This window comes from Ornithodoros turicata, chromosome 5, assembly GCF_037126465.1.
Source record: "Ornithodoros turicata isolate Travis chromosome 5, ASM3712646v1, whole genome shotgun sequence".
Classification (NCBI taxonomy): Eukaryota; Metazoa; Arthropoda; class Arachnida; order Ixodida; family Argasidae; genus Ornithodoros; species Ornithodoros turicata.
Window position 1 is genome coordinate 14,649,834 of NC_088205.1, and position 23,100 is coordinate 14,672,933.

General features: G+C 46.5%; 2 protein-coding genes across 4 annotated transcripts in view; one reads left to right on the forward strand and one right to left on the reverse strand.

Moving 5' to 3' along the window:
- Nucleotides 1-23,100, reverse strand: part of LOC135394087 (synaptogenesis protein syg-2-like) — a 186,334-nt gene that overhangs the window by 88,606 nt on the left and 74,628 nt on the right. The gene's annotated exons all lie outside the window — the stretch shown is intronic.
- The window catches only part of LOC135394086 (dopamine receptor 1-like), a 246,003-nt gene that overhangs the window by 5,136 nt on the left and 217,767 nt on the right, over nucleotides 1-23,100 (forward strand). The window contains exon 1 of one of the 3 annotated variants that reach the window (XM_064624576.1): nucleotides 20,268-20,343. The exons of the other annotated variants lie outside the window; for them this stretch is intronic. The gene's annotated coding sequence lies outside the window, so the exon portion shown is untranslated. Of the gene's footprint in view, nucleotides 1-20,267; nucleotides 20,344-23,100 lie in introns of those variants that run through there. 3 annotated transcript variants of the gene reach the window in all.

Genomic DNA, 23,100 nt, shown 5'->3' on the forward strand with positions numbered 1-23,100 from the left:
AAGGATGGCTTGCTATTCCTTATTAAATAATTCGGAGGAGGCTGAAGTGAAGAGATATAGTTTATTTCAGAAAGTGCTGGTGCTTGAAGTGAGAGGTCAACCAGGAAAAGACGCTGTTGTATCTAACGTTGCGCAGATGAGAATATATACCTCCATACGCAATCTATGCTGTCTATGTAGGTTTGTTTCTGTTTTAGCTGTACTGACAACTGAGTTTTAAGAGACATCTGTCCGTCGCTACTAATGGGACACATCTCATTTGATATATTATTTAATTTTATATCATTCGCTCTGTTGGGCAACAATTTTAGTACACATGATGGTAAAACACCCGAGACTGGGGACGACGAGAACAAATACATACTCTTCCCGTCGTCCCCAATATCAGGGGTTTTATCGTCATGTATTCTAGTCAACAACTGTCTTTCTTTCTATTTATTAATTATTCCAGTATTGTCACAGTTAATGTCCAGCACCAGCACTAAGCACGCTTCAGGACTAAGAGAGGACTTTCCCATCGAAAGTTCGAGCCAACACTGCCTTTTTTTTTTTTTTTTTTCATTGTTTCTTGCAGACATCACTGTCTTTATAAGAAGAATCCGCCGAGAGCTTGAGTTAGGGTCTTCTTGCGGGATTTCGGGGCACGTTGGCATTTCTACCTCTACTGGAGGGCAAAGAAGCGAAGAGAGCATAGTCCTCATTGTAGAACAGCCGCAGTCACTTTCCCAACGAAAAATATCAGGGATATCTTTTCTCTACGCGTTATTTGCCATCGGACAAGTAAATGGCCGTTTCTACCGTACGGACCAGGTTATCGTGCGCATCAAAGTATGTGCTTTGGAAGCAGAGTGCTTCATTCGAACAGCGTGTATAGCTAGCCCTCCGTTTCCAAAATAAACCGTGAGTATTCGTGTTCTGTCGTAACCCGCGCGCACGGCAGGTTATAGGAAACATACCTTGCAATGGTTGTGTCTGGATCAGTCGGGTATTTTTATCCATTCGATTTGACGGGTATATCTATCGGCTTCTGCTGGTACTGCCTGTTTATTTTAAACGGATGCTTCAGCAAGCAATACAATCTCAATGCGAATGGATGACGTTGAAGAAAGTCGGAAAAGAAAGCTGGACTTTGTGAAGCTGCCACAAGGCAGCTTTTAGCTCTGCTTGTCCTACCATGTACACGGCAAATTAAATAAATTTTAACTGAACGGACACAGCACAACGACGGCTGTGTTGCCACGCTCTAGGCAAAGCAAACATATGGCCTTAATTAGTGAGGACGATGAATTAGTGAGTCAAAGACGAAAAAGGGTAGATAATGACCGTACGTGAGTTGACGTCGCGAGTGGACACTGATCATAAAAGAGAGAGAAGGTAATCGGTTCCTGGTGTTTATTATTATTTTTTTATATTCCGTGTTAGCTGCCGCGAAGCAACTGTGGTTATGAGCGGCGTAGAGATGTGGACAGAGGGAGAGAGGACCAGGGGCAGATCCAAGATTTTTCTGCGAGGAGAGTCTGTCCTTGACCAGCATGGTAGATACACGACGTAGGTCAATTAAACACTATGTGAAGACAGAAATTGAGGAGGGGATCCTACCACAGCTGGTGGTAGGATTCGAACCCACCACCTCCCAGTCTTCAACACGACCTTGGCTACCATTGACACGCGGATGCTCGTACCCACACGGCCATGCCATATGTTTGCATTCACTGAATGAATTTCTCATGTGGAAGGCGATGTTTACGAAATTACATACGGGCATCCCTACCAGTTGCACGGGCTTTTAGTCTGGGAAGGCACATGTTTGGATTGAAGAGATGGATGCTTATAGGCCTGTTGCGCTGGAGTTTTTCGCTGAGCCAGCTAGCGACACACACACATACATTGGATGGTGATGGGGTGGGCGATTCACCGCCGCTGAGGCGGTACACTGCCCTATCTCGCGTTGGGAGAGGATGTAGGGATGATGATGGGGGGGTCTTTCAAAGAGCCATCGCCAGACCGGTGGAGCACAAGTACTCCGCCAGAAGACGAAGGCCCTGCGACTGGTGGGCAGCGCTCGACCGACCACGGACCGAGGATCTTCGCTAGGTTGAACGGCCGCTTGTCAATGCGTTGCATAGAGACTTCCATTAGTGCACGCTCGAGGTAGTATTGCCCACAAGCCAGGATGACGTGGCTGAGGTCGCCGTGTACTCCACAAGTGGGGCAGAGTGAAGACGAGGTGGAGCCGAGACGGTGTTCAGGTGTAAAGGCAACGTTGAGCCTCATACGGTGGAAAAGAGCAGTTAAGGGGTGCGGTAGTCGCGGAGGAAGGACGAGAGAAAGCGTGGGGTCTACATCAGAAGAAGGGAGTGAGCTATGTCGTGTTCCCACTGAACCTGCATCTTGGGACCGTTGAGTGTCGAGAGGAGGTGTCTTCGGTCGCCCGACGACATCATTATCGGGGAAAAAGCTGCGTGCTGATGAGCGCTCAATGCGGCTCTGTCTGCTTCTTCGTTGCCGCTGATACCGACATGTCCGGGGATCCACTGCAATACTACAGTGTGCCCTGCAATGGTCGCCTTCTTATAAGCTTGCAGGATGTCAAAGACAACAGGACCGAGGAATCCACGTATCCCCAAGTTGGCCACACAGACAGACAGCAACAGCGAGAGACATGCAAACTAGTCCCTAGTTCAGCGGCCTCCCATGTGTACATTTTTGCGTAATTTTCCTGCGAATGGGAAGAAGCGCACTAGAGCGAAAACATCGCAATATTAAAATTTAGTTGTTATTCTTGTTAGGTTGTAGCCACAGGTACAGAAATTCATAAGATAAACATGTCTCTACAGCCTTACAAATAAACCATGCGAAAGGTGTCGCAGCCGTCGTCGGATTAGTGCTGTTCGCCGTGTGATATCAATGTTTACAAGATTCTCAATGGAATGACTCCAGCTACCTTTATCTAGGACTCGGACAAGACGTTCCACATGTCATTTGGCACACAGCTGTTGTGATTAAGTTCGGCAGCAACAACAACATAGATGAATGGATGATGATGATGATGTGGGATGTTTCCCTGCGTTGAGTGCAGGACCCTACCCCGTTCCAAAAAAACTTCACATGAAAGGATGACGAGGGAAGGAAATCCCTACAGTTCGTGAAGGAGGCCGGTGGCCCTCAGAAAGGAAAGAAAAGCGCCAAGTGCACGGCACTGATGTCCAGGGTTACTCCATGGGCCGAGAACTTTGCAGATGTGGAATGGCCTCTGATCCAGCATTTCTAGTTGACATTTAAAGGCCCGTCGCTCGCGTACGTACTGGCTACAGTCTTCTATAATGTGTCGGATTGTTGCCGGGAAGCCACAAGTTGTACACAGCGCCGTGTTGCTGTGGCCCAGCCTATACCAACAAATATGTGAAAGAACGTGATTCTAGCCTTGGAATAACGGACGACGGAAACGAGTTTTCGCGTTTTACAATGACACATACGTTGTGAATCTTTGAACAGACAAAAAGCAGCAGCTTATTAAGATGATTTCACCGAGGGACCTCGTACTGATTGATAAAGGGCTTTCTGGAATTCAAGGCCGTAGTGAGAACAAAGATCCAATTCTGCTGATGCCTCCAATTTCATGTCTAATGCGCAGTTTTGAGAGTAGCAGATGCAAAATAATGACTACATTGCTCAAGTTCGCAACCATGTCGAACGTGCCATTCAGTGCGTAAAAGTTTCCGTTCTCCTGAACGGAAAAATACCTGTAACTTTAATCTCACGTGTGAACAGGACACATGATTGCTGTCGTGTTCTAGCTAACTTACACTTCACATCATCAAACAAATGTCTGTTGACTAACATATGATTTATTTTGCACAGTACTGCACACCAGTAAAAATGGCAGAAAGGTCCTACACGGAGAAATCACATCAGGCCCAGCACGACCTACCGCCGGAGAACTAGGAAGTTATTCGTGTCTGGGCGCCCGTGGCGCATGTGTCGGGAAATCGCAGCGCCGCCTGGTTAGTGCAACAGGCCTATAGTGACGATATCTTCAAAAGAACAACGCTACTTAAGTGTAACGAGCATGTGATGTAATTGTGGTATGACTGCACCAGCCGCTGAAATGAAAAAAAGAGAAAGAGAGCGGGAGGGAGGGAGAGAGAGAGAGAGATGCGCGTATGCTCAGATTTCGTTGTAAAATACGCAAGTTACTTTAACGTAGTAGTTGTAACTGTAACTAGTCACATTTCGAAAGAGTAAGTGTAACCCAGCTACTTTCTAAAGATACCTATATATATGACTGGGTATAAGCTCTCAAAGTATCCCCCTGTAAGCGACACACTCGGATGACGCGTCAAACTATTCGCGGCACTGCTCGTTCCTATTAAAACAGCGTTTAAATATAAACACAACTGCCAACACAAGGACGTAACTAAACTGCGTCTCATATATACGAGCTGCTGCAAACAGCAGGTTTAGGGCAGAGCACGAGAATGCAGACGGACGCCGTCAAGTGCGCGTACCGCTGTCAACTTTAAATAGGGTAAATTCCGTTGCCTGTTCAGGGTTAGACAGTTGGCGTTCCCGGAGCGGGCGGGCTGCTACTATACGTGAGGAGGAAAGAAACAACGCATACTGCACGCAAGGATTGTCACAAGGGGGTTGTGAGACTTAGAAAGGAAAGGTGTCTCTACCAGGCTCGATGTCTCCCTTTTTTATCTAAAAATTCACTACAGGGACTGTAAATTTTGCTTTTCGTTCTCAGTGACCACTCTTTTGATCGCCATGGACAGTATTAGTTCTGAGGCAAGAAAAGCGGTCTAGCTTCTCAGTGGCTTCCCCTTTCGGGATTACGGAGTGTAGACCTTTTCTTCAATGACAACTCGCTAAGTAAAAGTAGTAAAAGTAAAAGTAGATCGCCATCACAATGACTCTATGGCTCTTTTTGTCTTTTTTGCCCCAGGGGGCGAAAATTCGGCTTTATCTCCTCAATGGCTCCCGTTTTGAATCTCATGGAGAGTATCCTCAATGACTCATCTTTTCGTATTTAGAGAGCGTAAAGGAGGTTTTCCCTTCCAATGCCTCCTCTTCCGAGCTCCAGAGTGAAAGTGAATCATCTTCACAATGACCCTTTTCATTTTTGGGTCCCAGAGGGAGAAAATTCAGTTTTATCTTCTCATTGGCTCCCCTTTCGAATTCCATCCAGAGAGAGAGAGAGAGAGAGAGAGAGAGATACATAATGACAATGATATGGAGATGGCTTCCGCTCATTGAACAGAATGCTACCCCATTGCTCCACGCAGAGTATCCTCAATAAATCCTGTCTTCGTATTGAGAGAGCGTAAAGGTTTTCCCTTCCAATGACTCCTCTTCCGAGCTCCAGAGTGAAAGTGAATCATCTTCACAATGACCCTTTTCATTTTTGGGTCCCAGAGGGAGAAAATTCAGTTTTATCTTCTCATTGGCTCCCCTTTCGAATTCCATCCAGAGAGAGAGAGAGAGAGAGATACATAATGACAATGATATGGAGATGGCTTCCGCTCATTGAACAGAATGCTACCCCATTGCTCCACGCAGAGTATCCTCAATAAATCCTGTCTTCGTATTGAGAGAGCGTAAAGGTTTTCCCTTCCAATGACTCCTCTTCCGAGCTCCAGAGTGAAAGTGAATCATCTTCACAATGACCCTTTTCATTTTTGGGTCCCAGAGGGAGAAAATTCAGTTTTATCTTCTCATTGGCTCCCCTTTCGAATTCCATCCAGAGAGAGAGAGAGAGAGAGATACATAATGACAATGATATGGAGATGGCTTCCGCTCATTGAACAGAATGCTACCCCATTGCTCCACGCAGAGTATCCTCAATAAATCCTGTCTTCGTATTGAGAGAGCGTAAAGGTTTTCCCTTCCAATGACTCCTCTTCCGAGCTCCAGAGTGAAAGTGAATCATCTTCACAATGACCCTTTTCATTTTTGGGTCCCAGAGGGAGAAAATTCAGTTTTATCTTCTCATTGGCTCCCCTTTCGAATTCCATCCAGAGAGAGAGAGAGAGAGAGAGAGATACATAATGACAATGATATGGAGATGGCTTCCGCTCATTGAACAGAATGCTACCCCATTGCTCCACGCAGAGTATCCTCAATAAATCCTGTCTTCGTATTGAGAGAGCGTAAAGGTTTTCCCTTCCAATGACTCCTCTTCCGAGCTCCAGAGTAAAAGTAGTTGACCATCACAAGGACTCCTTTTTGGAGTCCCATATAGGGTATTAGAGGCTTTACCCCCTCAATTACTCCTGTTTTGATCTTTACCGAAAGCAAAAAGGGGACTTTACTTTCCCAGCGGCTCTACTTCTCCTGCTCGAATAAAGAGAAAGAGTCGTGGCTGAAATGATTGCGAAAGTGCGCTTCGGTGCGTATTTAAAGAAGCGCTTCAACAATAGCAATAGTTTGTCAAACTCTCAATATGTTTCCGATGCATCATTGGATACGCATAAAGAAAAAAATGTTTCGTTAATCGTCCCGCACGCTTTCAATATCCGGGCTCTCGAAATAGAAAATCCCTTGAAAGATATTCGCAGATGAGCGATTGAAGGAGCATACTGTACGAACGTTCGTATGGCAAACATTTCTTGAGGCAACATGGTGCCCTAGGTGCTCTATTAACTGCATGCGTAGAAGACGGCGCAGCTGCAGGGAAAATGTCGTATTCCGCAATATTTGCCTGACGCTTGCAATGCGGCATCTGAATTTGCTCTATTAATCTTCCCCGGCCTATCCGAGGCAAACAAAAATGGCAGGCACGAATATTGTGCAGCTTACCCGAATGGTATCTTCAAAAGTAAAATATTTAGGACGGAGGAGCTCGAGGGAAACTTATAATAACTATTCGTAATAACTTTATCTCTGCGTAACTACACTATATAGTCACGTATTCCGGTGCGAACTTCGTAATAATAGCTATAATGAAGTAACGATGTTTAATTTGCTCTAACTCCACTTACGGATGCATCATCCGTATATCTAGTAACCCTTCGTCCTCATTGGCCTTGTACTCCAGAACGAGATATCGTTCAGTTACGTAAAGACATGGCTCAGTGGTTTGCGTAATGGGGCGTTTGTGAAGTCGTCGAAGGCCGCGTGTGTTGCGTTGGTGTAATTATAGACTGTCCCAGCAGTGAAAAATGGAGCAAACCTTAACATGTTTGGGGAAGAATGCATGTCAGTGGGTGACATAAGGGTTACGAATAGCGCGGTCTACAGTGCAAAACGCATAAATCAACGCAAACTGTGCAGCTGTTCTAAGCTTGCGGGCCCTCAAAAGTCTACATTTATCTTTTTCTTTTTTTGTTTCTATTCAACGTCCTCCATAAACATTGTTGATATTTTCTAACTTTACACGCTGTTTTCAAATGTTTGATTGCACACTAAACTCGAAAAACATAGAACTTCACCGCATAACACGCTCCGTAGCAGGCGCCATATACACGGCAGCTTTCGGACATCAGGAGGGATATGTGCACCCCAAAGCAGGCCTGACTTAATGACGCTGAAGCAACGACGCCTCGGAGACCCGATCTTGACAGCAGTGCTTGAATGTGAAATGTTGGATATGTAATTGGGGGGGGGGGGGGTTGCACTGAACGTCCGAATACCGTGGAACTCCGTGCGAACTCTCTTGCATCGGGTTTCGGGTATTATTCATCTACATTAATGGACTCTCATATGGCTGGAAACCAATCACAATGCGTTACTATACCCGACAACGACAAGTAAACGACGGGAATGCCACGCGGTGGTGGTAGTTGGTATGAGTGACATTAGGAGGTATGAATGTAACACGCACACAGGCACTATACGATGTGGAAACGTGTAGTTCATCCATTAGGTCTGGTGCCTTCATAGGCAACGCATAATTCACTGCACAACACTGCCGTTACTCATCCAAGGTCCAATGAGTTTGGACAATAGTGAACGGTGTAGTATCACGTCGTATATCATTGGCAAGCTATGAGCATATGTAATAGTCCTGTGACAGTACAGGTTGATTTGCCTATGGCGCAACGTGCAGGAATCATGGGACTGCTCTATCTAACATCCCGGAAACGTCGAAACGATCCAGAGAGACGTCGGCATAGTTCCCCGTAAAGTCGGCCCAGAACGCAAATTTGCTCCGCTGCATCCCGCTCGTTTTTGCTCCGTCTGAGCGCATCTGCACTTCTCTTGGAGCAACACTTGCTTCGAGACAGTGCTAATACAAAATTTAAAATAAAACCTACCTTCCTCCTCATCGATATTCCTCTTATGTTATCAATCATCATCATCACATCAGCGCATCTTATTGTGTGGATATTGAACTATGTTTACAGAGGCGGTTCCTCAAGGATCAGTGCCCCACTGCTCTCCCAAACAGGTCCGACATTGAATAAATGGCATGCCTTTCCACTTAATTCCGATATTTACAACAGCACAGCGGGATAAGTTTGCTGACAAAACCGGTAGGAATCGTCATGGACGTCATCTGACAAAAAGAAAATAAAAAAGAGAAAGAGAAGAGTATTTGAGCTTCGTACTGCGGGACCTTAGAGACGCTGAGAACATTTACGACACAGTTGGAAAGAGGAAAATGCAGCGATCCTCTGAAGGTAAGATTGAAGCAAAGGCCATTTCAAAGGTCGGATATTTCCAAAGTCGACGACTTCTTCTCGCTTAAAGCAGAGTGCCAGTTGGCCGACGGCACAGATATTTTTGGTAATAACTCATAAATACTGAATAACACTGATAACTGATAGATAATAACTGCAGTCGAAGAAAAGTCAGCGAGGGCCGGTGGTGGGACTCGAACCCACATTTCTCTGACTGCCTGACAGCGTATAGTTAGCAGAACACCTGACTGCCTGTCAGGTGTTCTGCTAACTATACGCTGACATAGAGCTAAGTTCTCGTCAACATACCAATGCCTACATACCATCGTTCCTTACGAAATATACGGGAATTCCGTCGAATGTATAAAATTTCTTCTAAAGCCGTTCGCCCTCTACCCACATGAAAAAATCAATGATGATTCAAACAATTATATTTCTTTAACGAATTTGTTTCACGTTTTTTATGTTACTTAGTTTTCAATAGCACTTTGAGATTTTACAATCTTTATGGTACACTGCTCATAGCCACAGCTGCTTTGCGGGGCTAACACAGAACTAGAAAAAAAAAAAAAAACACAACCTAAAGAATTACATTATGTGCGGCGATTGTGTCGCTAATTATTGCATGAAAAAGAAAGGAAGAAAGCTTAGTTCTTGATTATGCGAAAATGTCAAAAACTCTTACTTTTGACTTACTATTTGTAGAAGCTTCTGTTGTGATGATGTGTTGGTGTGATGATGACTGACCTGACTAATGTGTTCATTCATCTGTATATTTCTGCGCACTTCTAGTATTTCGAATACATACTTCTTTTTTCTCTCTCTCTCTTCTTCTTCATCTCTTATGCAAGTGTTCCGTCACTGTCTGCCACTGTGAAGGTTGACCCGCATGCCAAAAGGCATGTAGGTCATTCTGCATGCGCTGTACGCATACGAAAAGGAATGGATTATTATTATTATTATCGGGCAAGTTTGAGACGTAGGAAACGCGACAGTGCGAGCATGTGCTAGCGCAAATCCGCGAGTAACATACGCTTATTCAGACAGCCCTGCGCTCCCGACAGATCGCCACCTCCTCTGCGACGAACTGCCCGAAATCCTCAGACGTAATTAGTAGCCGAAATCCCTACTTCCATAGAGACGCCTGTGTTGCACCTCGATGGGAGCTTCCGGATGAGGCTGGTGAAACTCAGGTAGATAGGAAGATTAGCGCTCTAAGATTCGCGCGCGATGATTTCGCTGCGAGCCGCTTCAATGGTGCTGCTTACAGACAGCAAGCTACCCGGAAGTCGCCTTCAGAGTGCGCCACCTGTGAACGACTTGGCTGAACTAGGCCACACATTGAAGGCCTAGGAGACGTGGGCATTACTGCAGGAGACGGTTTGTTTTCAAATTATGGCTCATTCTACGTACGTACACGCTTGTCTATGCGCTCTGTATGTGTACTTGCTAAACAGCCCTCAAAGCACTCTTCACCTTTCTGGATACCATAGGACTTCTATCCTTATTGTGAAGGGGCTCATTATTTCTTTCCCCGCATCACCACCAGCAATGGGGTAGAGTATCGCCCCTGGCGATGAAACTTCACAGTCATCACCTTGTAATAAAGTTGTTGTTGTTGTTCTTGCTATACAGGATGTCCCAAATCATGTTAACCAAGATTTTATAACAAGACGGAGCGCCCTACGCGGATGCAACCAACTGACTTTTGTTATCGGTTGTGTGTAGTAGTCGCCAGCACTTCCTTTTTTTTTATTAATTGTCCTGAGTTTAATAGAACTATGCCCATGTGCTCCTGAAGTCGGCCCAGGACACGTACTAACCCTCCTGTCTCCCACTCCTCCCTTCTGCTCTCTCTCCATCTGTGCATATCGTAGCCACAGTTTCTTCGCACTGCTACCACATAATCATTCATTCATCGCATGTTCTTTCTTACGCACGCAACGTAAGCCTATGTAACCTGGCAACCATCCCATTGGTAGAGCAAAACAAACAGTTCTGTAGCGGCCAAAGTGTTTCGCGCGTCATCTTCCGCCTCGTATATCTTGCGCACAATTTGCAACGCGGTGTCTCTAATCTAGATGCGCATCAGCTATGAATAGAACGAAAGAGCGACAAAGTAATATTAATAATTCGGGGCTTTACGTCGCGAGACAACTGCGATCATGAGCGACGCCACTGAGGTCGTGTCTGTGGATTGCTTTTGACCACCTGAAGGTTCTTTAACGTGGGCGCCGAAATCTCGTCACACCACATTTAACGTCCCCCCTCGCGGAAGACAGCGTGCCATAGCAACTTGTACCCTCCCACCAAGTTGACACCGTCGTCGGTCGGGTTGGAACCCGCGATCTTGGGATCAGCAGGCGGACACGCCACCGACTAAGCTACCGAGGGCGGGGAGCGACAAAGCGACACAATGGTTCAGACATTGCGAGATTGGCGACATCCTTCCGCTCCGAATAGAAAGATGAGCACAAACAATCCGTCGCTTGCATTGAAGTGTAATTGAAGGCCAACTGTGCTTGGGACATCGCTGTCTGGGGTTGTCGCTGCCTCTTCGTGTTCACGGAGTTTCATAGTGAAGTTTCGGCACCAAGATTTGTGTTGAGGAACTCGTAGGCCCAGGAATTCGGAGCGGGAGGCAGACGTACTTGTCCAGACGGTTTATTCCAAAAGCAAGCTCGAGACAGCCAGCAACACGCGCTACTATAGCGCGCTACATCGTCCTTGTAGCCAAAACCAAACCGAAACCAAAAACCCAACCAACAGTACCGCACTCGTCGCAAGTTTTACTCGTGCTTTTACCCTGTAGTGTGTCCTACAGGCGCACATTCTGCCGCGTTAAAATGTGGAGCACGCTTCGCATCTTCTGGGGATGCACCAGCGATGCGCTCATCTCAAGCAACACCAGCTGTTGCTTTCTGGAACATTTCTCTTTTGTTATAGGCGTTTCTTCACCGAGAACGTTCTGCTGTGGCGGCGTTAAATTATGGGGGTATAACCTCCGACACAAATGGGATACAAAAGTCGTTTAATGCAACGCGGCAAATAGTAGGCGACATTATAATCTCTGTGGTTTGGTACGATGGGCTAATCACTTTGGTGTCAGTCAGCCCAGAAACCTTTCTCAATAAATCTCTACCCGAGCAACGTCATCATGATGTTGGTAGACAAATTAAAACCGAAACATACCGGACATGGAGGGCTGGGTTCCACGAATGGGCACTTGTTCGCTGCCTCCTATTGAAAGAAAAGTAGCAGAAGTAGAGTAGGATTAGAAGTAAAGTAGGAGTAGGAGTAAAGTAGGAGTAGAAAAGTAGGTCGCGTCCCTTTCAGAGACCATCTAATCCCCTCAAGACCGTGGCTTTCGGGCACGACCTTGTTCGTCCCTAGCTTTGAGCATAGTTCAACCCTACCAAATTGGTGGCGCTGTCGAACACTATGACAACCATGACGTCATTTGTTTGCAAACAGGGAGGGCTCTATAGGAAGACTAAAAGTGTTACGGAATGGTATAAAGAGAGAACGGGCAAAGGATAACAATGTATAGGAGGAGCTCAGCATCGTCCCCATTGCGTGCCCGTAAACAACTGTACAGCGACACGTGGGCCGGATATTAAGTTTCAAGAAATTCCACGCCGAAGCGGCGTTGGTCTACAAGAAGAGTTATCTGTCCCGCTGTGTCGCGAGAGATGCCTGGCGCGTCCAATCAGCCCAACATCAATCTGCTCTCGTGAATTGCTCTCGGCCGATGACAAGTGATGGACGGCGGCGCCTCAGAACGGCCGCTATCTATAGGACCGGCCTGTTCCTTAGACAAGGTCTATGGGCTCCACTTTGCACGCGCACACACGCAATATCTAGAGCCGAAACTCTTTGGGGTCAAGCCGCCTCATGTTCGCTTGAGGATCTGGTTCGTAATTTTATACCGATGGTCGTATCGGTGATTAACGTCCGCTCGTATCGGTGAGTGGACAGTGACTTAGTTGGGAGGAAAAAGAACGGAATACTGTGACGAGTGTGACAAAACGTTTCTAATGTGCGGCGAATCATCTGGCATATCGACCTAAATCGGGTTCTATTGTGGTTGACCTTATAACTAGGGATCCGCGTTTTCGGTTTTTATTTTTGGGTGGATTCGGCGCACGTTTTTCGGTGTTTATTGATTTTCACGAAATCGGCTTTTTTCGACGTTTTTCCTGGCGTGTACATGGTTCACCCGACAGTTATCGGCGAATAGAAATCACAACGTAATTTCCGCACGACGGTCGTCCAACATGGCGTTGTTCGCTGCGGTGGCGTTTTACGGCTACGAAAAAGTAAACGGAAATTTTTCACAACCATCGCACTTCAGTATGGTTTTCTGATCTGCATCAGCAACTTGCTAGGCATATGAAGCAATCTATGTCTGTCATGTCCTGGAATGTCCCTCTGTATTCGGCGTTTTTCGGTTTAAACAGAATGAGATGAAATTTACTCGGGGTATGTTTTTCGGTTAAAACCGAAATCGCGGAACCCTAGTTATAAATAGGGAGTGACTCTTTTGGGTTAAATGCCTTTCTCAGATTCGGGGGGTAAAAATCGGGCGCTATTTTTAAATCTGTAATTCAGGGAGAAATCCGGCGATGCTTGTGCCTTCGGGTGCTTTTGTTTCTCCTCTTATCTATTAACTCCTTTCCTAATCTCTTTCTTTATTATTATTATTATTATTAATCGTGACCTTCCAGCGGTAATCCCCGAAGGCATAGACAGTGTTGACACACATGGGTGTATTGCTGGGAACGTAAGTGACCCATTCTTACATGTGTTACACGTGGCGACCTTTGTTCGTCTTCAGTGGAAACGTCACTTGAGGATTTCATAGTGACTGGAATTCGGGGAGAAATCGGGTTTAGATCGAATTGGTCGGAGGTCAGTTCGGGGGGGGGGGGGGGAATAACCGGGCGGAATCGGGTTTAACCCGAAAAAGTCACTCCATAGTTATAACCTATTTCATTGCATTTTATTTATTTACCTTCAGTTTTATTACGTTTATTACCTTTATGTACCTTACCAAACTAGGGCGTTACTATGACGGGGCTGAACCTTGAAGCCAGTTGAAAGAAATGGCTTATCGTGTTTTCTGGACCCTAATTGTGAGCGCCTTCCCATCTTCTAACACTGCCCATATTGTTTCGCCAAACACACGACCTGAGCAAGCGAGCAGTCATCCGCGCAGCTGCGTTTTCCTGCAGTCCACACAAGAGACAGCCAAGCAAACGGTCATCAGAATGTGGTGTCGTGCAGGGCAACATTCGTCTGGTGGAACCGTGGAGTGGTAATGCAGTTTGCCCGGTCGTTTGCCGGGTGACGCCCACCTGGGCTCCCTGTTCTGTTGTCGCACTGTTTGTCTGTCTACATTGGGGCGAGCGTGTCTATTGTCTTGGGAGGCCTTTTTGTCGTTAGACGTAGCGAAGACAATGATTGGCCTAAGCGCGCTCCTGTTTGTATCTCGTCAGTAGAGCGAGCAAAAACGCGGCGAAAAGCATGAGAGGAAATCTTGTCCGTTCACGTTCTGACCTGTGTCCAAATATGCAGAGTGAGGGAGATGAACTACCTCCATATTCTCTATTAACGTGAAATATATGCGAGATGTATTAAATAGAAGGCATCTTGCTTATGGACATTCTATGACTCGCTAAATGTGTGCTGCGTCTACGCTCACTTGGTCGGAACCTTTGGACTACATGTTGAACTCAATCACCATCGCTGTCCTTCTCTGGTCATCATCTCCTTGTTTTCTCATCATCTCGTCATCTGTTTGTACTTTCTCTGTGTAAGCGTACTAGGGTATCCAGTAAACTCACATCCCCATCTTTTTATTCTTCTTTATCACATCACCATCACCATCACCGGAAGTCATCTTGCATCAAGACGAGAAATGGAATCCCTTTAAACGTGAAAAATATGCAAGAAAAAGAAAGCGTACATAAAGCAGTAAGACATGCGTTCACTAGGTGTTCCTGAAAATGGGAAAACGTCCCGGAAATTGAGAAAATACGCCTGAATACGGGCCTTTTTGGGTATATAGTGAGGGGCTTCGGTTCTCGCTGGGAGGTTCATGATCATATCTATTCATTGGGGTAAAGCGTCGAATGTCGCGATGAAACGCCTCGCTCATAATCATAAAGGTGCCTTAGAAATCGGAATGCCCATCAGTTGGGATTCTATTTACACGGAAGGAAAGTCAGCCCATATATATATGTGTGGCGACATGCTGCACGTGCCGCGGGGTAAGACTGCGGATAATGTCGAGTCTCTACCTCTGCATGTATAGGTGCGTCCCTTGACCAAGTATGGCTCCAAGAGCGCACGTCATCATGCACCTTCACTTGATACGTACTAGATCGGTCGCTCTCGTGCACAGAAATATCACGTGATACAAGGTACACACGTTACTTGCGCGCAAGCGCGAATCTTGCACGCATCAAGTGATTGCGCGCGGCGACGTGCGCTCAGGACTCATATTCGTCGGTCAGGGGACGCTCCGAGCTCAGCTTTCTTTAAGGAATTGGACGTGAGACGTCGAACGTCGTCTCCTTCAGCACACCTACATGCAGAGGTAGGGGAGTCTGACACGTCGTTGCTGGCGCGTAACGTTCCGTTCATTGTGGTGGGCGCACTAAATATAGTGCGCTTTTTGACAGGTGCTTGTCCCGCTCTGACGTCAGTTAGAAGAATGTGCGCCTTCCATCCTGTCCCCTCATCTCCCTGACGTCATTCCACCAAGGTGCTGCTAAGCAAATAACCTGTTGACTGTGTACGGTGGAGGTACAACTGCGGAGTTAAAAGTTTGTTGTCAGAAATAATGTTTCGTCGCTATTGTAGGCTTCTGCCAAGTCACGTGAAGTCGTGATATTGACGTGACGGATGTTGTCACGAACGCGAACGAGATCGAAGCCCCAATGACGGTCCGTGGCTTAAGAAGGCATAGATGCAGAATATCTGAGCTTGGATGTCGTGTGAACGGAAGTTCAATGTCGTTTTATTGGGTACACCGTACTAGTTGCGATAGTGAATGCCGAAAGTCACGGCCAATGCCGCAATGATCATCCTATTAAATCATGTCCAGAGGCCACAGAAACATAACGATCAATGACACAAGAAGGAAGTCACTGAAAAGGTTAGCCAGCTGTAGGACACGAAATCACATGTTCTGGACCACCGGTCCAGGGCTATTACCAATTGAGCTAAGCTAACACATCTCCCCAGCGACTTCCAAGGGTGCGTCATCTGAAGGGACAAACCGACCACTCTCTCACTCATCCCCCTTTCATTCTTACATGTTTTCTCACTCATACACATTCATACGACGGGATCGACGCAAGCTGCGTCTGTTGAGCATGATGGCAGTTGATGTTCTGAGGTCTAATTGCCAACATAAAGATCGCTTTGCACCAAGTTGCAAAGCTACAAGCAAGAGCAGGTGGTGAATGGCAGGCGACTCAGCAGTGTAAGAATTTACGGTGATACGCGCAGCTCTTTATGAAAAGTTCCAGAAGGTCATGCAGATATTTTTTTTTTCTTTAAACAATCAACTGGGCTCAGTAAATTGCCAATATTTGCGTAGTAACGGCGACGAGGTATCTCTCCATGAGTTATACGGACATTACCTGCGCTAATAGCAGCACACAAGCGCCTTCGCATAAAGGGATTCGCCTGCATTAATCGTTGTGTACGCCATCGCGAACGAGTTTGAAGCGCTCACCTGTTGCAGAGACAACCTGCAGGCAAATGTGTCCCGATATGCACGAATTACCCGAACCGTTATGCGGGATCACGTCGGCCACCCCTGCGTTCTTATGCGTTACGACACACGCAGAGTACATTGCGATGAAGCCTTTCACTCTGCGTGCGTGGCAACAGACATTAACACCGCAATGCAGATGGCAAAGGTATACCGGAGCAGAAGGCTAATCTAATCAAGTCGTTCGCAGCAGGAAAGAGTTTATCGCAAAAATCTCCGTCTCCTGATTAAAACCGGAATTTATTCCGTTCTTTCTCGAATAGTAATCTGTATTCAGAGAGGATTCATAGAGTTTATTTCCTCATCTGGAACATGGGGGACCACTTATTGAAACGTCTTCATCAAAGTAGCTCCCGGCTCCGCCTCACAACTCAGCCACTTCAAAAGCTGCCGCGCACCTTCAAATATTGACACCGCGTGGGATTTAATTGCGACTGAGTTTGCGTTTTCCGCCTAACGCCCTTTAGACTTGCTCAGCCTTCTTCCAAAGTAATGAGATTTCATGCTTGCTCTTCATCCAAAACTAGCGAAAGAAGACCTGAATTCTTGCACGCGTGTGGATTGCGTTGTTTATTGCTGCGTCGGGGAATATCCTGGACTGGTTCAATCTCAGCTCTATTTTATGACGAGGGTAGTTTCCGAAAAAGATATTTTGGAAACCGCGCTGGGGTCAATGCCGTTAATTTCAATTGTTTCGGTCGGGCAGTTGACTGTGGTACTTCGCACCCAAAATGCCATAGACAAACTACCGAAACTACTGCATAAAGAAAGCTTTTGCACATATAGACCGTTTACAGCAGAGTTATCTGGGTGCCGCCATCTTAGCGCACGTGACCTTGCGCGCCATTGCTTGCCTTCTCTTTCGGCTGCCTGTTGGCACGGCGCACGCAGTACGGCGGTGCCACCCAGAGACGCTTTCCCCGATTTTTAATTTTTTGCAATGAATTCCGGATGGAAGGATGACACGAGGCTTTAGCCGAAGCCTAAACGATCATGTGATTGCGCTTTTTTATATGATTTAAGTTGCATTTGCTTGATTGATATGACTGCCCTCGTGCGTCCCACATGATCGGCCCCATTATGCTAGAGCTACTACACATTTCGGCGTTTTTTTTTCTTCTTTTGTTGCGCATACGTTACGTTATGAATACGTTCATGTAATATCGTAAGATCGTGACTTCTTGCTTTTTATCGCAAGAGTTATGGTACAACTACCTGAGGAAAATATGGATGTATGAGAGCTGTTATGTTTTCGTTATGAAGTAGCATACTTTTATTGTTGATTTCAGATGTATACAACTACATGATCAACGAGATAGAGGGAGACGGAAAGCCTGCGCTGAACTACAGAGAGTTTGCAAAGGGAACGAACGTGCTTGACAGTGGTCATGTCGGTGTAGAACTATGCCAGTGCAACGATGGTGTCTGCAATTTAAAGGCTGACATCAAGCTGACACAAACAGTGAGCAGAACGTATAGTACAGAGACTCGCTTCGCGCCCACTTTGGCGGCAACATGCACCTGTAAAGCGGGTTTGAGCAGCAGGTGCAGCCATATCTATGCACTGCGCATCAAGGTTGTAGAAGCGACAAACAAGGGGCTCACGAGTGCTTCGTGCACTGACAAGGCATGTACGAGGAGTGTTCAAGTCAAACCGGGACTTTTCATTTTTCGCAAAAGTAAAATGAACTTACAGGCGAGAAATTAGTTTTATTTTTCAACGTAATCTCCAGCTGCACTAATGCACTTGTCCCAGCGTTTCACGAGGGATTGAATGCCAGCAGCGTAGAAATCCTTACCGGCGCGTTGCAGCCATGATCGGACCGAATTTTTGACCTCGTCGTCGCAGGTGAAGTGGCGGCCCCTAAGGAACGCCTTCACTAGTGGCCCGAAGAGATGGAAATCGCTGGGGGCGAGGTCTGGACTGTAAGGGGGATGTGGCAGCAACTCCTAGCCAAGTTCCTGTAAGGTGCGTGTCGTGAGATGTGCGGTATGCGGGCGTGCATTGTCCTGTAGGAGGAGGACTCCTTTGGTGATGAGGCCCGACCGCTTTTGCTTCAGCGCATTATGTACATCCCTGAGAACCCTGCAGTAGTATGCACTATTGATGGCGGTACCACTGGGCAGAAAATCAACATGAACAACGCCATCCTTGTCCCAGAAAACCGTGGCCATGACCTTACCCGCAGACGGGGTGCTTCGGAACTTCTTGGGAGCTGGCGAGCCCGGATGCTTCCCCTGTTTTGATGCGCGTTTAGACTCAGGAGTGAAATGGTGCACCCACTTTTCATCGCACGTTATGATCCGATCAAGGAACGGCTGTTCTTCAGTGTCGAAACGGTACCTTAGCTCTTGGGAGGTTTCCAGTCTTCTCTGCCGGTCAAACACGGAGAGCTGCCTCGGGACCTAACGACACTAACTTTCCGAAACTGGGGGTGTTCATGAATGATAGTGTTCAACGTTCCCACAGAAAGGTCCGTCTTTCGAGCCAGTTCGAGACATGTTATTCGTCGGTCCTTGAGGATCAGGCGCTCCACAAGTTGGATGTTTTCAGGAACTCTGACACTGGGCTCTGAGCCGCCCCGGCCGGGATCGTCCTGCACTGATGCACTGCCATCTCGGAACCGTTTGCACCACTCAAACGCTTTGCTGCGGCTAAGTGTATCGTGGCCATACTGAGCCTGAAGTCTTCCGTGAATTTTAGATGACTTTACGCCTTCATTCACGAGAAACTTCATGACAATTCGCTGTTCGATGTGCGCGCTCACCTCGTTGTCGGCCATCTTGTCCAGCACGTGTCTTCTGTTTTGCACAAACTTTGGACCACCGCGTGGTGAACGCGGAGGACTGTCGCGTGTGAAAATGACGAAAAAGAAGTAGCGCGAACCATTTGTACACCCAGGAGACAGAAAGGCACGGTTTGACTTCAACACCCCTCGTACATGGAACCGTTCTGCTGCAAGGAACGTGACCCCTGCTACTATGGAGGAAGTTTATTCTGACAAGCAGCAGTCAACGCCTACAGCAGAGTTTGTGGCTCACACAGAAATGCTGCGCCACTTCGAGGGCTGCATTACTCACCCTCGCTGACTTTCCCGGTTTGAAATCCTTCCTCTGAAGATTCGATACCCACCGTTGTCGGATCAGCTTGTTTTTCTCTCCTTGTGGGAACCCGTGCATTGCAAAAGGCCTCGGCAGTCTTTGTGTAGCGACGGCTCGTGAATTTGACAAACTGCTTCGTCCCACACGACCAGATCTCTGTCACAGTTTCTACACTCAATCGCGGAACAAGTCTTCACTCTGCTTTTCCCCATTTTGCACAGAACTGTAGCACAGCGGCTAAAAAACTCGGAAGCACTCACATAGGCAAAGGCACACACGCACTCGCAGAAGGCAAGCAATGGCGGGGCTAGTGTGGCGCCATCTATAAGCGCCTCAAGCAACTGGCTGCTGTAAACGGTCTATACAAAAAAAAAAGAAAAAATAAACTGGCCCCGGTTATAAATTCGACCAAGCATGCATAAAAGGACAGCAAAATAAAAGCAACAGGCACACAATGTGTACACAGGACAAGCACAAGGAAAGAACAAGATAGCGGCGTCCGCCACTCATTGTTGCGAGACTTTCAGTATTTTCTGCCAAAACTATAGTATACAAGACGAGGATAGGCATTTTCCGGTTCATATTTGAAAGTCACCTGAAAGATTGTAGTTTACTGTAATTTACTTGAAAATCACCGCGCGAAATATTTCAATCAAACTGGCAGCCTAGTATTCATGGTTCAATATCTTTGTCCCCTGGATGTTTTCCCACACTTGATGTCAGCACTTTCCGATCTTCCCTATGCAGCGTTGGAGACACATTATCCAAAATTATACAACCGGCCCGCTGTTGGCTCAACTTCGATCGCCCATCTCCGGAACATCTGCAAAGGTGCGTTCTGCACTGTATACGTCAGAGATTGGATTTGGATTTGGATGGGATAAGGTGCTGCCTCAGCGGCGAAACATCCCACTACATCATCCTTACTTATTTGTTGTTGTTGTGGATTTGAGCGTGTGGTTCTCTTTTCTCGTTTATTTCCAAAATTACGTGGATATCCGAACGAAATTTTGCATACGGCGTCTCCAGATATGTCACTGTCAGACGAAACTCAAAACTCGTTAGCAGATGAAGGCCTTCTACCTTTACCAGATTGTGGAAAACAGGACAGCGGGTAGGAGTGACTATGTTTAATGGCTGAGTAACAGAAGAATATGGGGTCACGAGATGATGACTGCTTCGTCGTCATCACAAAGATTTAACACAGACTGTACCTATTACCAGAGTTTACCCAGACAAGCCCTTTCTCATTTTTTTTTCTTTTTGGAATAATAAGCCGGCATCCGCCTGGCTGACATTTCCTATTTCCTTTCTTTTATTTTCTTTCTATTAAACATACCCCCCCCCCCTTCTACACATTATTCGTGCTTCTCTATACAAGAGTGCATTGAAACGCAACTGAAAAGCTTCGGTACTGTACAGCTTGAGACACAACTCTTATACACAGCTTGTAGAACTCCGTTCCATCAGCAGTAGCTGGGGCAGAGCCACCCTAGCGGAGCTCAGGGAAGATAAAGGGACGTATAGTACTTGGACTACGTCACTCCTGTTACAGGAGAGCCTGTCGTGGCTAGGTTCGCTGCATTCCAAGCCAGTGCGTCCAGATCACGATCCTAGTCAACCGTCCTCTCCCATGATTTGTTGAAAATGGGAGGAATACACCTTTTTGTGACACCTATGCGGTTATGTTAATTGTCACAAAAAGTCGTTAACTTCATCGTTCTGTGCAATGGTTGGCGTTCAGTGTGTTATGTGTTGAAGTTGATTCCCGTCTAATAGGTGTCGCGTTTAGCACAAACACTCACTCACTCTCTTCGTCTCTTCCAAGCGCCGCTAGGGTGGCTCTGCCTCAGCTCCAGTCGATCAGGGGTGGGCAGTAATAGTTAGACTTTGTATTTATGTTATGCTTACTGAGAGGCCCTGTCCTACCTACCGAGTGTGCGTATTATCAGTAGTTTACCCAAGCCCGTTTCCCACAAACGTGTGGTCGCAAACAAGGCACCTTCTGTATGCTTAAAATAAACCGCGATTGTTGAATAACCATCTCAAGTACTACACAAATCGTATATAATTTTGATTTTTCTTTCTTGATAATCCGCTGGGTTGAGTTTCCATGCTTTACTACTATAACTCCCGTAACACGGTATTCATGTTAAGTATTAGAATAGCGTAGAATAAAAGTGTTGCTTATTACTGAATCGCAGACAAATATGCACTAAACTCTTCCGAAATATACGTGTAACTATGCACTAGAAATAGTCGAAATCATACAGCAAAAAAACTTGAACATATACAATGTTTTTACTTGTTCTTGGCGCGTTAAATGCATATTTGAGCATTTTATTGCATCAGGCGGGAACATAAAGCCATGTCCTTTAAGAGCACACAAGAAAGAAGACTTTTGCGCAATATATATAAATCATGCAGCTGCGCCATATATTAAAATGCGAACGCTGCCTGTCTTCATAACGGTAAAGAGAGTGGCGAAGTACGGCCTATCGTTTAAAATCGTTAAAAAAAACCATTGCTGGGTACGAATAAGACAGTACACTAAAAGACATAAAAGGTCACAGACACAAGCACGGCCTATCGACCACGCACCTGCAACGAATGTACTCTGGGCCCCGATCTTCAACTTTCACATAGCGCTCGCGCGCTCCAAAGCCGCTTTGATGGGCTCGCGCGAGAGCTCTTGGCGAATGACGGGCCAAAGTGATGCTTTTAACGCGCGACCAGTTCGCGTGGCTCAGTGGTTAGCGTGCCGGCCATATCACGTGGAGACTGGGGCTGTACGCAGATATAAATCTTTTAAAATGAAACACTACGAAATCCACGCTTAAAATTCCACCCTTCACAATCCATTTTCTGAAATAAACCGCTTAAAAATCCACGCCCTCAAAATAAACGCTGTTAAAATAAATCATGGTTAGGCTTAGGAAGGTAATGTTTCGTATGACAGTTCATGGGCGACACGATGTTCTTTTCGGCGGAACATGCTCTGATGTTGTTTCTTACTCATGTTGGTGCTGTTATCAATTACATTTCTTCAAATAATAACTTTGGATTTCGAAATATCCAGTTTAAAAGTGATGAGGACCATGCGCGTATGAACACAGGACACGCACTCTTGACCCTTGACTAAGGTAGAGAAACGGGGTAGTTGGTAAGCCATACAAGTTTTACGCCGCAGAGAGAGAAGGACAGAAGGAAAGTTTTACGCAGCATTCCCGTCTGGTTCCTTCTGTCCTTGTCTCTCTGCTGCGTAAAACTTTAAGTGGAACTTGACCCTTGATCCAGCTGACCGTTGAGCTGTGAACGAGGCTATCAGGCTTCCAGGGGGGGGGGGGGGGGCTATGGCGGTGTTGTGGACGGATTGTGCGGCGGCGGTCATTCGCGCTGGATGTTATTATGCCAGCTATCTGTTACACGACCAAAAAAATCCGCCAGCCGCCAAATCAGCACCCCCCCCACACACACACGCACACTAAATTGGCAACACAGGTCACATACAGACAGACAACCTACTTCCGCTGTAACGAAATCCTCGTTCACAGTTGTAGCCCTGCACCCTTAGAAATGAACTTCACC